Here is a 13,815-nt window from a genome sequence, read left to right on the forward strand (position 1 = left end):
CCATATGCATTTATGGAAATGAATTTGGGGGTTTATGATAGGTATGAATGTTTTTACGTTGTCATTTGTGAAGAATTTCACTTCCTAAGTAAACATTTCACACCTCTGTAATGGCAGTAGGCAGTGGTGAAAGCTAGCTTCTCAGTTCTGTTAAAAAGAGTCCTTTGTGGTTACAGTGCGACATGATGACTTTCAATATCCAAGACAACATTTTTCTTTCTTTCCTTCTTTCTTCCTTAGGTAATTCTTGCCAGAGTCTCTACTTTAGTATTTTTTTTTTCCATCAGAGCATTTCTGCTTTTTATTTTCATCTTCTTCTCTGTGTGGAGATGGCACATTCTCCATGGACATTCAATAATCTGGTTTTTCTTCTAAAGCTCCCAATAGCCACCTGCAGTGTGAAAATCTTTTAGAGCATGCTCCAACCTACTGGGAAAAAGCAGGAAGACACAGTTTAAAAATTCATTTTGACAGGAACTGATCAGATGTTCACTGAGGAGAAAAATCCTCTTCAAATTATTATACACCTTGAACAAAGCTTAATTTGTGAATTTTTGGCTTTTGGTTGAGAAGAAAGAAAAATTCTCTCATCTTTTTGCTTATTAAAATAAAAACATAAAAAGCTCATGATGTTACTTATACCTTTTAGTGCAAGCCATGAATGACTTCTTGATATAGAATCATAGAATCATAGAATATCCCGAGTTGGAAGGGACCCATGAGGATCATCTAGTCCAACTCTTGGCACCGCACAGGTCTACCCAAAATTTTAGACCATGTGACTAAGTGCACAGTCCAATCACTTCTTAAATTCAGACAGGCTTGGTGCAGTTACTACTTCACTGGGGAGCCTGTTCCCGTGTGCAGCTACCCTCTCGGTGAAGAACCTCTTCCTGATGTCCAGCCTAAACTTCCCCTGCCTCAGCTTCACACCGTTCCCGCGGGTCCTGTCACTGGTGATAACGGAGAATAGGTCACCTGCCTCTCCACTCCCCCTCACGAGGAAGTTGTAGACTGCGATGAGGTCCCCCCTCAGCCTCCTCTTCTCCAGGCTGAACAGGCCCAGAGACCTCAGCCGCTCCTCATATGTCTTCCCCTCTTGGCCCTTCACCATCTTCGTCGCCCTCCTCCAGACACTCTCCAACAGTTTAATGTCCTTCTTCTACTGTGGTGCCCAGAACTGCACACAGTACTTGAGGTGAGGACACACCAGCGCAGAGTAGAGCAGGACAATCCGTTCCCTCGACCGACTAGCAATGCCGTGCTTGATGCACCCCAGGATACAGTTGGCCTTCCTGGCTGCCAGGGCACACTGCTGGCTCATATTCAACTTGCTGTCAACCACAGCCCCCAGATCCCTCTCTGCGGGGCTGCTCTCCAGCGTCTCGTCGCCCAGTCTGTACGTATAGCTAGGGTTGCCCCATCCCAGGTGCAGGACCCAGCACTTGCTTTTGTTAAACTTCATGTGGTTGGTGATCGCCCAGCTCTCCAATCTGTTCAGATCTCTCTGCAAGGCCTTTCCACCCTCATCCGAGTCCACAACTCCTCCAAGTTTGGTGTCGTCAGCAAATTTGCTCAAAACACCTTCTAGTCCTACATCCAAATCATTTATAAAAACATTGAAGAGGAATAAGTCTACATTTTATCTGCTAAAATATGAAAAAGGATATGAGCCTTTCCCCAATACCATTTCAGTTTCTTTCAAAAGTTTCTGTCTTATCTATTTCAATTTTAGCCATTTTTAGCTTTATTTGTGAGAGGAAAAATAAAGGCAGATTTTATCTCCTATGACATGTTAGTCACTTCTTGCTGAACAAGTGCAGCAAAACATCATACTAAAATCTTTTTACTCAGCAAGGTAAATTCACTTTTGGATGAGTTTCGAGCTGCTTTCTTTGCTATCATTCTTATACTTAGTCAAGAATGAATAATTCCTCACCAAATAAACAGCACTTGCAATATTGATAGATATTTATCAGTACAGAGAAACATTGCTCTTTTGATATACGCAGATTAGCTCCTAACTGATCAAAAATTTACCAGCTACGCATTTAGAACTGATTGATCAGAAATAGATATGTTTGAGTGAGTTGACCTTTATGTATTGATCTAATGTAGTTGGCACGTTCTTAAGTAATAGCGTTCTTGGCTTCGCATATCACTTTCATATTGATCGTGTGGAATTGTTTCCGAGTCCAATACATATCTGCTGGTGAAATACGGGAACATATGAGTCTAGTCAGTCACACCCAAAATATTGTGGAAACTAGAAGCAACATATGTACTTCCTTGAATTTCTCCCACTGGTATGGAGCATTTGGAAATACAGAGACTCTTTGGATAGGCACTTGCTTGGTATCTAGCTAGCGTGTGGCATCCCTTGTTACAATCTGGAAATAGCTTAAACCGTTGGGGAAAATCAGCTGGTTCAGTGACAACATAAAACAAAATGAGTCTCCCAGCTAAAATTTAATCCCCAAGTCTTTAAAAATGTTTCTGTTAAAACCACAAAGTCAAGATGAACTCATCTTCCAAAATCAATTTAAAAGAAGGAATTAAGACCATCCTTCCTTTGGGATCTGATGTATACTGCTAAGAAGGGTTAATCAGCCGCTGTTATGTTCCCCTTCAAATGAGCCTTCAGCATCCCACCTGGCATCCACACTCTGTGGTGTACAATCAACTTCTTACCCCTTCCTGTCTTTTAGCAGAAGGACTTCACCCTCGTTCTTTAAAATATACAGAAAATATTTTTGCTTTGTATCAATCTCTCACTGAATATAAAGCAGGAAAAACAACTCTGCAATGGCTCTCCAGCTAAGAAAGGCTGTCCACATGTTTTGATCCATTTTAACAACTGTGGTCTGCAAACCACAATTTCCCTTTCTGCAATACTACTACTGCAATACAACTTAGGAAAACAAACCCTGAGGCTTAGTAGGCATCCTTTAATTAAATAAAATTGTTGGTATGAATCTACCTATTAGCATAGTGTTAGCATAGCTACTGTTACCTTATCAAAAATGTTTGATAGTAGATTTTGGCACTTTGAAACCTAAAACTGCAATATACTTCAATTTTTGTAGGATAAACCTAAAACATCAGCAATGTTTTCTGTTTCTTTTTTATATATATATATATATATATATATCCTTTTTCTTCATTTCAGTCTGTTTTACCGAGTTTTCTCATCCTTCTCTGTGCAACCCTCACCATTTTAATTATCTGTCTGTTTTATAAAATCATGTCTAATTAGAAGATTTTAAATTCCTCATTATAGCATATTCTCATGCAGAACTTGAAACGGGAGTGATTATGAACTGTTATAATAAGCACCAGATTTGCGCTCTTTAAAAGATTGGAATTGTTGTTTATATCTGTATGCACATTAGTTTACCTCAAGATGTGTTAGATTACATTAATTATCTTTGCATCTGCAACACACGACATTAACTGTGGATGTGAACATCATTCCTCTGAATTTTTGCAAAGCTCTTTTTTTTTTTATTGACAATATATATTGCCCATAAAGGGAGGTTTAAGAGGAATGGGCAAAGCCTACTGCTAAAACCTGTAAGACCATTATTTTTCATTTTGCTGCAGACTAATTGTAAGTGTGACATCTTGTCTCAAGGATCTTTGAGAGACCATATTGTCAAGCCATGCAACTTATGTGGACAGTCTGGAAATGCTAAGTACAGAGCAGAAGGGAGAAAGCCTATAGGGATGAACTGATACCTCGAAGCAAGAGGGTTAGCTTATATATATACTAGTCAAAATAATGGTAGATACATACCATTGTTATGTACTTAGACATAAATATTTATGGACCTACGGCACTGATAGTGCTGTACAGGAAGATCAGATAATGTATACAAATACTTGTCCTTACATGATCTATTCCCCTTCCATTTTAGGTAAAATTTAAGGTTCACAAATGTAAACCATCATACAAAACATTTTGTAGTTATCTATAGAAGAAGAGTCTATAAGAATCTATTATCTGCTGCTGTTGTTTCATGTGGGCCCAGTGATGCAGCCAGGAGCAGCCTGAGGAGTATCAAGGGGGATTACTGAGCCCTGGGAGCAGCACTAAGGGTTTCTGGAGTGCAGGTAGTTTTTTTATCAATCCTCCCAGTCAAAGGGAAGGGATTTGAAAGGGGCAGTCGAATCTGGCGAGTCAACAAATGTTTACAGGGCTGGTGCCACAGCCAGGGGTACAGCTACTTAGACCATGGGACTTGCTTTGAGAATCCTGGTCTGCTGGGGGCTGGTGGGGTCCATCTGTCAGACAAGGAGAAGAGCGTCTTTGGTCAGAGGCTTGTGTTATGTTTCTACCCTTGACCTACAAGCAAGTGGCTGGCAGATACAGAAAGAGGCTTTACCAGGGAGAGCTCTTTTACACAGGAGGAAAGACTCTGCTAACCACCGTTTAATTGCCAGTCAGGCCTTAGTAGCATAGGTGATACAGCAGATATTTAGGCAGGTAAGTACATTGTTTGGTACTCTAAAGGGCCGAGAAACACTTCTCATGCAACATTTTTGGAAATGAGATCTTATTTTTAGTCTACAAAATAACAATACAGAGCTTGTTTATATGGACACTGACCATAAACCACTCCTGTACCTCTTAAATAACTCCATGAAAAATTCTGATTTTGCAACTAGTGGTGTTATTATTTAACTATAATCCCCATCTGTCTCAAAGGCAGGTACATTTATTGCAGCGCTGTCCATGTGTGGACTTCTACCAAAACAAATGTGACCAGATGAATTTTCTGATGCACGCCAATACTTACCAGGCAAAATAGAAATAGTTTTAACCAAATTATAGAAATAGTTTTAACCAAATTGATTAAAGAAGGAATTGAAAGGAAATAACTGTTGGCCAGTATCCGGAAATACCCTTCCGGGTTCTCTCCTTAGTCACTGACTACTCAGTTCAGGCTGTGCAAATCAGAGTACCCAGAGGGCACAATCCTGCTGTTGGCCAAACCTAGAGAGGAATAATGAGACAGGCCTGCAATACTCAGTGAATGAACTTCATCTCCTTAATATTTGGTGCAAGCTTGTAAACAGGTTCTGAGAGACAAGCCAAGAAATTTGCTTTCTGGCTCAAGAAAATAAGTACATTCTTCAGATCCTTCTAGCTTATGGCCAGAAACAAAGATACTGGGTCAAGCTATCAAGTTGTTTTTCTTTTCTATTACTTGGATGTTTCCATGGCAAAATCTTTATATTGTAAATAATCCCAGTATCAGATCATCCCACAGAAATCAATGGGGCAGCTACAAAGTAATTTGCTGTTCAGAGGATCCAAGAGTATAGTAGTCTAAACCCTAATTAGAACTGAAGAATTTACTTAATTCATTTTACCGTATTTGCCCCTTTGTGAACCGTCTGCTTTTCAGACCGTAGTTCCACAGCACGCATTTGTTATTCAAAGCAATTTGATGAATAATTCTGTAATAATTTGTTTCAGTTTATTGTGAATATTCAGGATCTGAAACACGAACTGTGATTGCTCTCCTAAACCAAATGGTGTTTTACTATTCCTTCAGTCTTAAAATCAAGTGAATGACTGGGGGTGGGGGGGAGAGAAAAAAAGAAAAAAATAATTAAATTGGAATATTCCCCAGAGTTTGCATAAAATTAACTCTTATTGTGGGCAGTCCTGCCATGACAAAAAGCAAGCTCATTTTGAGAAGTAAATGGCAGGCACCTTGTTAAACACATTTGTTAAAACATATTTGTTCAGCAATAGTGTGTGCAACCTGGAATTATACTTTTTACTTATTAGATGTGCTATAGCCTATAATTTGATGGGAAACAAAAAGGAAAAACAAAACAAATAACAGGAGACTTTTTTGCTAAGGAATTTTCTGTACAGTGAAAATCAATTCAGGTTTTCCCTTTAGGCTCTGGAAAACAGACATTACAACTTTGCATACAGGAATTTAGTTGTTTTAAGTGAACACAAACATATAAAAGCTCCAAATGCAGTGTCCTGGGAGGCAGAGACTCATGTTAGAAAGCTAACTTTTTGTTTGTTCAGTTTCTGAACGCTGCATGTGGCAAGCTCTCTACTACTTTCTGCATTGCTCAAAACCATAGATTTGCTTGGTTCTTTGAGTTTGTCCTGATAAAGGTGACAGTGCTTGAGGGTGCTGACACTGCTGCAGCTCCAGCGGCAGAGGTGCTTCTGTGGGGTGGTCTTCAGGCTGTGCAGTGAGCCCTCACCCCACCCATTGCCCTGAGGATGGAGAAAGTTTGCCATGAAATATTGCAGCTGTTCATTCTTGAGCATCTACTCTGAGGGGAACTCCTGTGCTGTTGCTTCAGTGTGGTATCCATCACCCTTCAACAAGCATGACAAAAAAAAATCAACAGGGGAAAGGTGGAGAGATAAAACAATCGCAGAAAATCAAGTAGACCAGAAAGAGAAGATTAAATGGATCAGGAAGATTTTACAAGTCATCTTGGGACTCTCACAGATATGGCCCCACAGCACTTCTGTCTCTCTTGTGTGTCTGTGTAACTCTGCCATGCTGGAGCCTAAGAAACCTGAAGCCTATCTGTTCTCACAGCAGTCTTGTGAGACAGGGAAGCATTAGGCTCACTGCCTTACAGGTTGGAAGGTACAAAGGGAAAAAATACTACTTAACCAGAGTTTCAGAGAGTCTGCAGCAAGCAGAAATTTCTCCTCAAGTCTGAAATAAATCCATTAATCACATGGGATCTGAACTGTGGGACCCACCTGGGCAGAAGTGCCTGAACTGTATCTCAACATCCGTGAATCTAGTGTCAGGCAAAAATAAATGGACATATCAGACTAATTTGTGGAAAAGGGAGCCTGAATGAGACTATTTAGCACCTTGTCCAATCATATCTTGAAAACCTCCAGTGACGGTGGAAATAGTGACTGATAGTTCTCACTGTGAAAAATTTCTTTCTTGTATCAAGGTGAAAACTGTCCCAGAGCAGCTTGTACCCATTGCCCCTTGTCTTTGCCTCGTGATTCCTTGTGAAGAGAGAGTCTCTGTCTTCTTTGTAGCTGCCCTTCAAGTGCTGTGATGAGGCCTTCTCCAGGGTGAAAACTGCTGACTCCTTCAGTTTTTCATCAGACATGCTCTCCAGCCCTGGAGTCCCATCCTAGAGTCAAAAATTCCAATTCCAACTGCCTAAAATTTGCCTACCAAAATCCCACCTAATCCCCATTATTTGCTTCAGCAAAAAATGTTCAAACAGGCTAGTGCTTCAACTACTCACCACTATCTCTTTTGGCAGGGCCCAGTTACTGCAGCACATCCATGTTATAATGGTCTATCTGGGCTAGTTGTCAGTGTTGGTCCGTAGAGAGCCTGCACAGCCATTGTTCACTTCGTTTCAGACACTGGTTATTAATGTCAATGTAAAAGTTGCTTTTGGCAGGACCACGGTATGAAGGGGGTGGTCACTTGTTAATAAAAATTGTGGGTTTTGAGTTAGGTTTTACTTTGTGCTTGCTAACACACAGGCACATACTGATAAAAAGACTGGGGAACGGGCTGCTCACTGCAAGTGTCAAGATCTGCTTGTTACATGTAGGTCTTGCAGGGATTGTCACTTCATTTCTAGTGGTAATACCTCATGCTAGGAACACTGTTTGCTCTCAAAGTGTTTGTCCAAGCTCAGTATCATTACCTCCACTTTTAGACTCAGTAGAATGCCCATAGTGGCACAGCAGGCAGCTGGTGGACCGTGAGTGGTGCTGGGTGCGCTGCTCTGCCTGCAGGCACCTCTTCTCTCCTGGGCACTCATGGGCTCTAGCTCATCACAGCCCTGCACCCACTTTTTCTGCTTGCTTTCAGAAAGGCAAAAGCTAAATCAGGCCAGAAATGTGATTTATAACTGGCAACAGGATTTCAAAGTCAGAAACCTAAATTTAGGGTCTTGGATACATACAGGAGCGTTTAGAGGAGATCCTGGGTGTCAGCTCTTCCCATCAAAGCCAGTGTGTGGCCAGAGCTCTGGAAGATCTGCTGCAGACTGGATGTGGCCCAGGACTGTTTGAACACAAAGCTTCATATCCTTTCAGAGGGCATTAAGGAAAACAGCCTTCTCACAATTTAGATATGATTTACGCTCAAGATGATGTGAGCTGCAGAAAAGGTATGACCAGGTAGCAGGTCCCTGCAGCAAGCCAGTGATTGGGACTGCTGAGGACACAGGGACTGAAGAAGTATCTCTGACAGCCTTTAAAATGTGTTACATGATGGTGCTCGTGACCCTGCCTTTGCCCCAGGCAATGCTATAGCTGCTAGAATTTCAAATCTCCTTCAGTGAAGGCCCAGTGGTATCTGGGCAAAAAAAGAAGAAATAAATAGGTTTGGACATTCCACATTTTCCATTTGAAAAGGAACAAAAGTTGGGGAAAGTTAACTTTTTCCCATTTATTTTAATCTTTTTCCTTTCTAAGATTTGAAAGCTTTCTTTTTCTCCTTTAAAAAGTGTAGGGATATCTGGGATCTCAGGTGAGAGAATCACAGTGACTTTAAACAGCTTCTTCTGCAAAGGGTGGAAATTACCACCTCTTCATCAAGGCCTGGTAATACTCTGACACTTCATGTTTTCACTCAAAAAATATGGGGACATCCACATCTTCTATGCATACTTTAAGACAAAGGCAATGATTCATAGCTGAATGTCAGTTTTTGTGTCAAAATCCAGAAAAATCATGGCACAACCAGCATAATGGCAACACAGAATACCTTCGAGATCCTGATTTAAGCCTGTTCTTTTTTCCCACCTCCTTTTTTTTTTTTTTTTAACACACCTTTGCTTTTTATTACATGTTCTTGTTGGGATGTGTGTGGAGAGCGTTAGAAGGCTGGAGAGGATGTTTTTTTTTTTCTTTTAACAATAATATCCTACTTCCATAAAAGATACGAAGCAGAAGACTGAACAGAAAATCTAGCTATTTTATTGCCCCAAGGCATTATTCATTTTCCTGACACATTATGTTTTTAATTAAAATTGCACATGAGTTAATTAAAATGTTCATCCAGTCTTCTTTTTTTTTTTTCTTTTTGCATGGGTGCCTTGTTACTCTCCTAGCATTTTAGCAGAACACCGTTACATTTCAACAAACTGCTGGCTTTATCAGCTCAGACTTCTACTGACAGACTGTCATGTTCTCTACACCTTTTTATCTCAGATGTTCTAATTTTTTTAAATACCTCCTGTACTGTGTGGATTTTTGTGTGCATGTGTTTTTTGTTGTTGTTTTTATTTTTTATTTTTATCTTCAATATTATTATTATTCTGCCACCAGCACCTTCCACTAGCTTGAGCTCAGGTTTATTATTGTCAGGAACGGGCAGACAGGTTTCACAAATAGGGGTCATGGAAGTGTTATCCCACAAGAACCAGTGAACGTTGTCAAGACTTGCTCTTATCGAAGCTATTCAGGTTAATCAGTGATACAAGTACACAGTACCTTGGAAAGCAAGGCTAAAGAAAAGGAGCATTCAAAGAAAGTGAACACCAAATCCAGCAGGCACTTTGCTTAAACTGAAATACAGGGAAAATTTTGGATTCATAAGTTACAAGTACTGAATATTTGATAACTGTTTTGGAAATCAGATAAGTAGAAGATAGACTTTTATCCATATTGCCAAGCTAAACTCTATTTTTAGAAGGTGTAGAAGGGGTTTGAACAGTTTGAGAACGTTTCTTTTTATCTGAATTAATGTTGGTGGCGTCTTAGGAAATGCAGGAGAGATTTCTTAGGCTGTAACTAGTAAACGCTTTTTTCATGCTTATTTGTACTCTCAAACTTTCAAAGGCATGAGTGGAATTCTGTCCTGCTTCCTTTAAGCTAGCTTCATAACGTCTTGAAATATAGTTATTTTCTGCAAGCACTAACAGAACCAGTTTGGGGAACAGAGCAATCCTAGGAAGTATTGTCTGTCCTCATGCAGTTATAGGCATGAGCCAGTTCCTAACAGGGAACAGACTTCAGCACAGGTCATCTGTGAGTTCCCCACAGGTTTTAAACATATACTTCACTTTTTAAGTTCTATCTTTATTGAGCATTGCAAATTAGAAATACATAAAAGGGCAAGAAACTGTAGTGGGGGTCAAAGGTAGAAAGCAGGTAAAAACAAATGTGTTCTGAATATGTGTACATTGAACTGTTGCCCATTTGACTAAACCTCAGAAGCCCAAGGAAAGAACTAAATATTTTTAACTAACCTCTCATGTTCAGGTTGCTGTACCAGCGCGTGCCTGAACAAAATGGAGCTGTTGGAGCAATGATTTATTTTGTGTGCAGCTGACACACACATTTTCTAACAGCAACACTGAGGCCGAGTTTGAAGATCAGACCTCAAAGGAACAGCTACCATAACTCTAACAGAGAAGGAGGGATGGGCCGAGGGGTTCAGATTTCAAGCTCAGCTGACATGCATTAGTGCCATTTGCTTTTTTCACACAGCATGCATTAAGGACAGTCTGTCAGCCATAACTTCTAGCTTCCGGGATGCTGTCAGCTCATTTCACAACCTCTGTATTATTGAAGTGGATTTTTTTTTTACGTTTTCTTCTTTGACTTCTTGTTGTGTCTCCATAAGGATAATGTGATTTCAAGAGAAGTGTTGAAAGGTTTGAATGTGGTAACTAAACATTTACAAAAGATCTTTAGCCTGAATTATGTAAATGTATTTTTGTCAATGGTTCAGACAGCAGTGTTTAATTTTGCAGAAAAATTGCAAAAGTTTATTTTTATTTTTATAATGAATTTTTGTTCTGATAAAAAGCACTTCAGGAACTGGAAGATTTTTTATTTATTTAATTAATTCTCTTAATATGGCATTTTAGATATCTTGCAAAGGGTGTGAAAGTTAAGGTTATCAGTCTGAAATAACATTATATAATGTCATTATGCTGTTAACACCCTAAGAAGCTCTATTTGCATATCATTAGGTATATTATATATCCATATATTAAATCAAATAATATCCTCCTCTCTTATGCAAATGTTCCCAAGTGATATTTACTTAGACATCAAGACCAAATTTACTGAAACCCAGCTAAGAAACCCTGTTGTTTTCCAAAAGATCAAGATTTAACTCTTTTACTTTAAAATATACCTTTATCTTTCATTCATCATAAAACTATACTTAGTTTACAGGTTATTAAAAATTTGCTCCTTTATTACTCTTTATATTCTCTACCCATTGAGTAGAAGAAAAGGCAAAGTAATTCTTTGCAACTTTTCTTGAAATTTACTCTTAGTGGGGATTGTCTTCCAGAATGCAAAAATAGGAGAAGAGAGGAACATACCTTATGTCTATTATATAGATATACATAAAGACAACAAAAATGGCTGGTAGCTGGTACAAACATTACAACATTTATTACCCTTTCTAGTCAGTCACAGACAAGAGAATTCATTAATGCAGAAGTTGTTCACCCAACTGGTTTCTGAGCAAGAGGTTTCTATACCCCTAGTCCAATTTTTCAAGTAGTAGCCTTGTTGATTTGCAGACTTCATTTTCTTCTTAATTTTTAAATGTCTTTCTGCACTTAAAATGAGACAAACACTGTTTGTGGAACCAAACCAAAAGCAGCAAATCCTGGCCCTAGTGAAGTCAATGGCAAAACTCCCATGGTTTGTGACTGAGCCAGGATTTCACCCTGAGAATAAATGAATATGTGTTATTGTGGAACTTGTATGGGCAGTTGGCTTGTGCAGACATTTCCAGCTGCCATTTCATATCTTCTCCGCTACCTCTATATCATATTTCTCTTCTTTCACTATTTCTTATGTCTTCCACTCTTTTGGATCCTTTTTCTGATCTCCTCTCACCAGTGCCCCATTATGGTCTTTTCTTCTGCTTTTGTTTTTTGATATCTTTCTCGTAAAGCCTTTTAATGCTTCTCTCACTATGTCAAGGCAATTCAGCGGCTTTCCATCTATAGTTCATATTCTCAATAATTTCTCCATATCAGTTGTTGAGTCATGTTATCATTTTTTTTTATTTTTGATGTTTCTGATCTGTGCAGTAGCTTCTTGACTTTCCTGGGGGCTCACTGTATTTATTCCTTTTTTCACTTCAATCTTGTCCTAGTAAACTGCTGGTCCTTCACAGACCAAGGACCTGTCCCAGAATTTTTCTTCCTTATTCCTACCACAGATACACGGGTGAAATGTTTATGAGTTAGTGTCAGAAAAACTGAAACTTTCTGTAAAGCTGCATTATTTTTTACCTAAGTATTCACTTAGGAAATTTTAAAGGCTTTAAAGATATTGAGGTTTTTGCCTCATCATTTTTAAGAGCAAATTTGAATTTGTGGGTTTAGAATAATTAGTACATCTTGGTTTACAGTTTTCTTTAACACCAGTGAAAGCCATTTAAAAAAGCAAGGTTTCATTCCATTGACTTTTTATAGCTTTTCATGTTACCAATGCTTCAAAAGCACTGGCTTAGAAAAGGCCTGAAATCTTTTTCCAACTTTTTAAAAGGATACAAAAATGGAAAAAAAAATCCTTTTCCTCCATGTTTTTACACCCTGTAATCTGCAATGAACTTCCCACACAGCATCAACCTTCTATGCTTTCATGTAGGAAAAGTCAATGCCTGATCATAAAAATGAGCCGCAGGTTTGAGGGTCTATATTAAGAATACGATCTAACTTGTTAGCTTCTGTTTGAGATCCTGCACACTGAATTTCGTACAGTAGAAATTAAAATCTGGTATCATCTCCTGACCTGCATCACTTCTTTCTCACAGATTCCAACTGTGTGAAGTTATTTCCATAAAGAAATGTGGAGAAATTGTAGGAAGCAAACTGGATTTACCAACAGTTCAAAGCTGTGGCGAATATTACATTTAAAGCCAAGTTCTCTTATTATAGATATTTTTTAACACTTCCTGAAAATTCCCTTCAAAAAACTAACAGTAATTTTTATCAGCTCCGGGAAAAGAGTCATCAAGTATCTCCAGGTGCAATGTATTTTTAGTAGAAGCACCAAAACTGTTAGCCGCAGTTGTGAACTCTGCTGAGGAAGTCTCTCGGCGCCGCAGCAGCAAGCTATCTGCCCACTGGCGGTTTGAGTGCTCTAGATAAAGGTGCAAGACCTTGAAAAAAAATCTAAAGCCATGCCATAAACAGGGGGCACTTAAAAATAATAAATCATTTTTAAAAATAAATCTTTTTTTTCCCACCTTGGAAATAAATGGGGTAACAGAAAGAGAAGCAAACTGCTCTGAGAAGCTTGCCTTTGTTGCAGGGTCATCGATCCTCCCCTGGCGCACCTCTCATTTGCTCGCATAGGTGATTACCTCCTTCTGGCCCTGCAGAAGCCCCTTGGCTTTTCTCTGCTCACGCTCTGTCTCCCTCACTCCCTTTCTGCTTTCCTGAAAGGAACTTTCATCTCTTCTATCCTGTGCTGAGGAATCTAGCAATTCCCAAGAAGTTTATTTCCAATAATCACCTAATTTCCTGCATGAAACAGCACAGGACGCCCCCAGACTCTCATCATCTCGCATGGCCACTTTTAGCACACTCAGACTTGTAAAGTCCTGCTGCTTCCTGCCCTTGTAGGCACAAAGGTTAACTGAGATTAGGCAACTTTTCTTACTTGCCAAACTCTAGCCATTTAATCCCTGAGACAGGGAAAGGAGGATTTCTAGGAAGCAGGACATTAGCAGCCCTCTTACATTTTCCCCCCATTAAGGGGCAGAACTGAGACAAGAAGTCCAGACTGGTTCCAAAAGCTGAGCCCTGTCACAATAGATTCCTTTCACATATAGTTCCCTCCCCTAGAAA

The sequence above is a fragment of the Anser cygnoides genome, chromosome 2 (genome assembly GCF_040182565.1).
Source record: "Anser cygnoides isolate HZ-2024a breed goose chromosome 2, Taihu_goose_T2T_genome, whole genome shotgun sequence".
Lineage (NCBI taxonomy): Eukaryota > Metazoa > Chordata > Aves > Anseriformes > Anatidae > Anser > Anser cygnoides.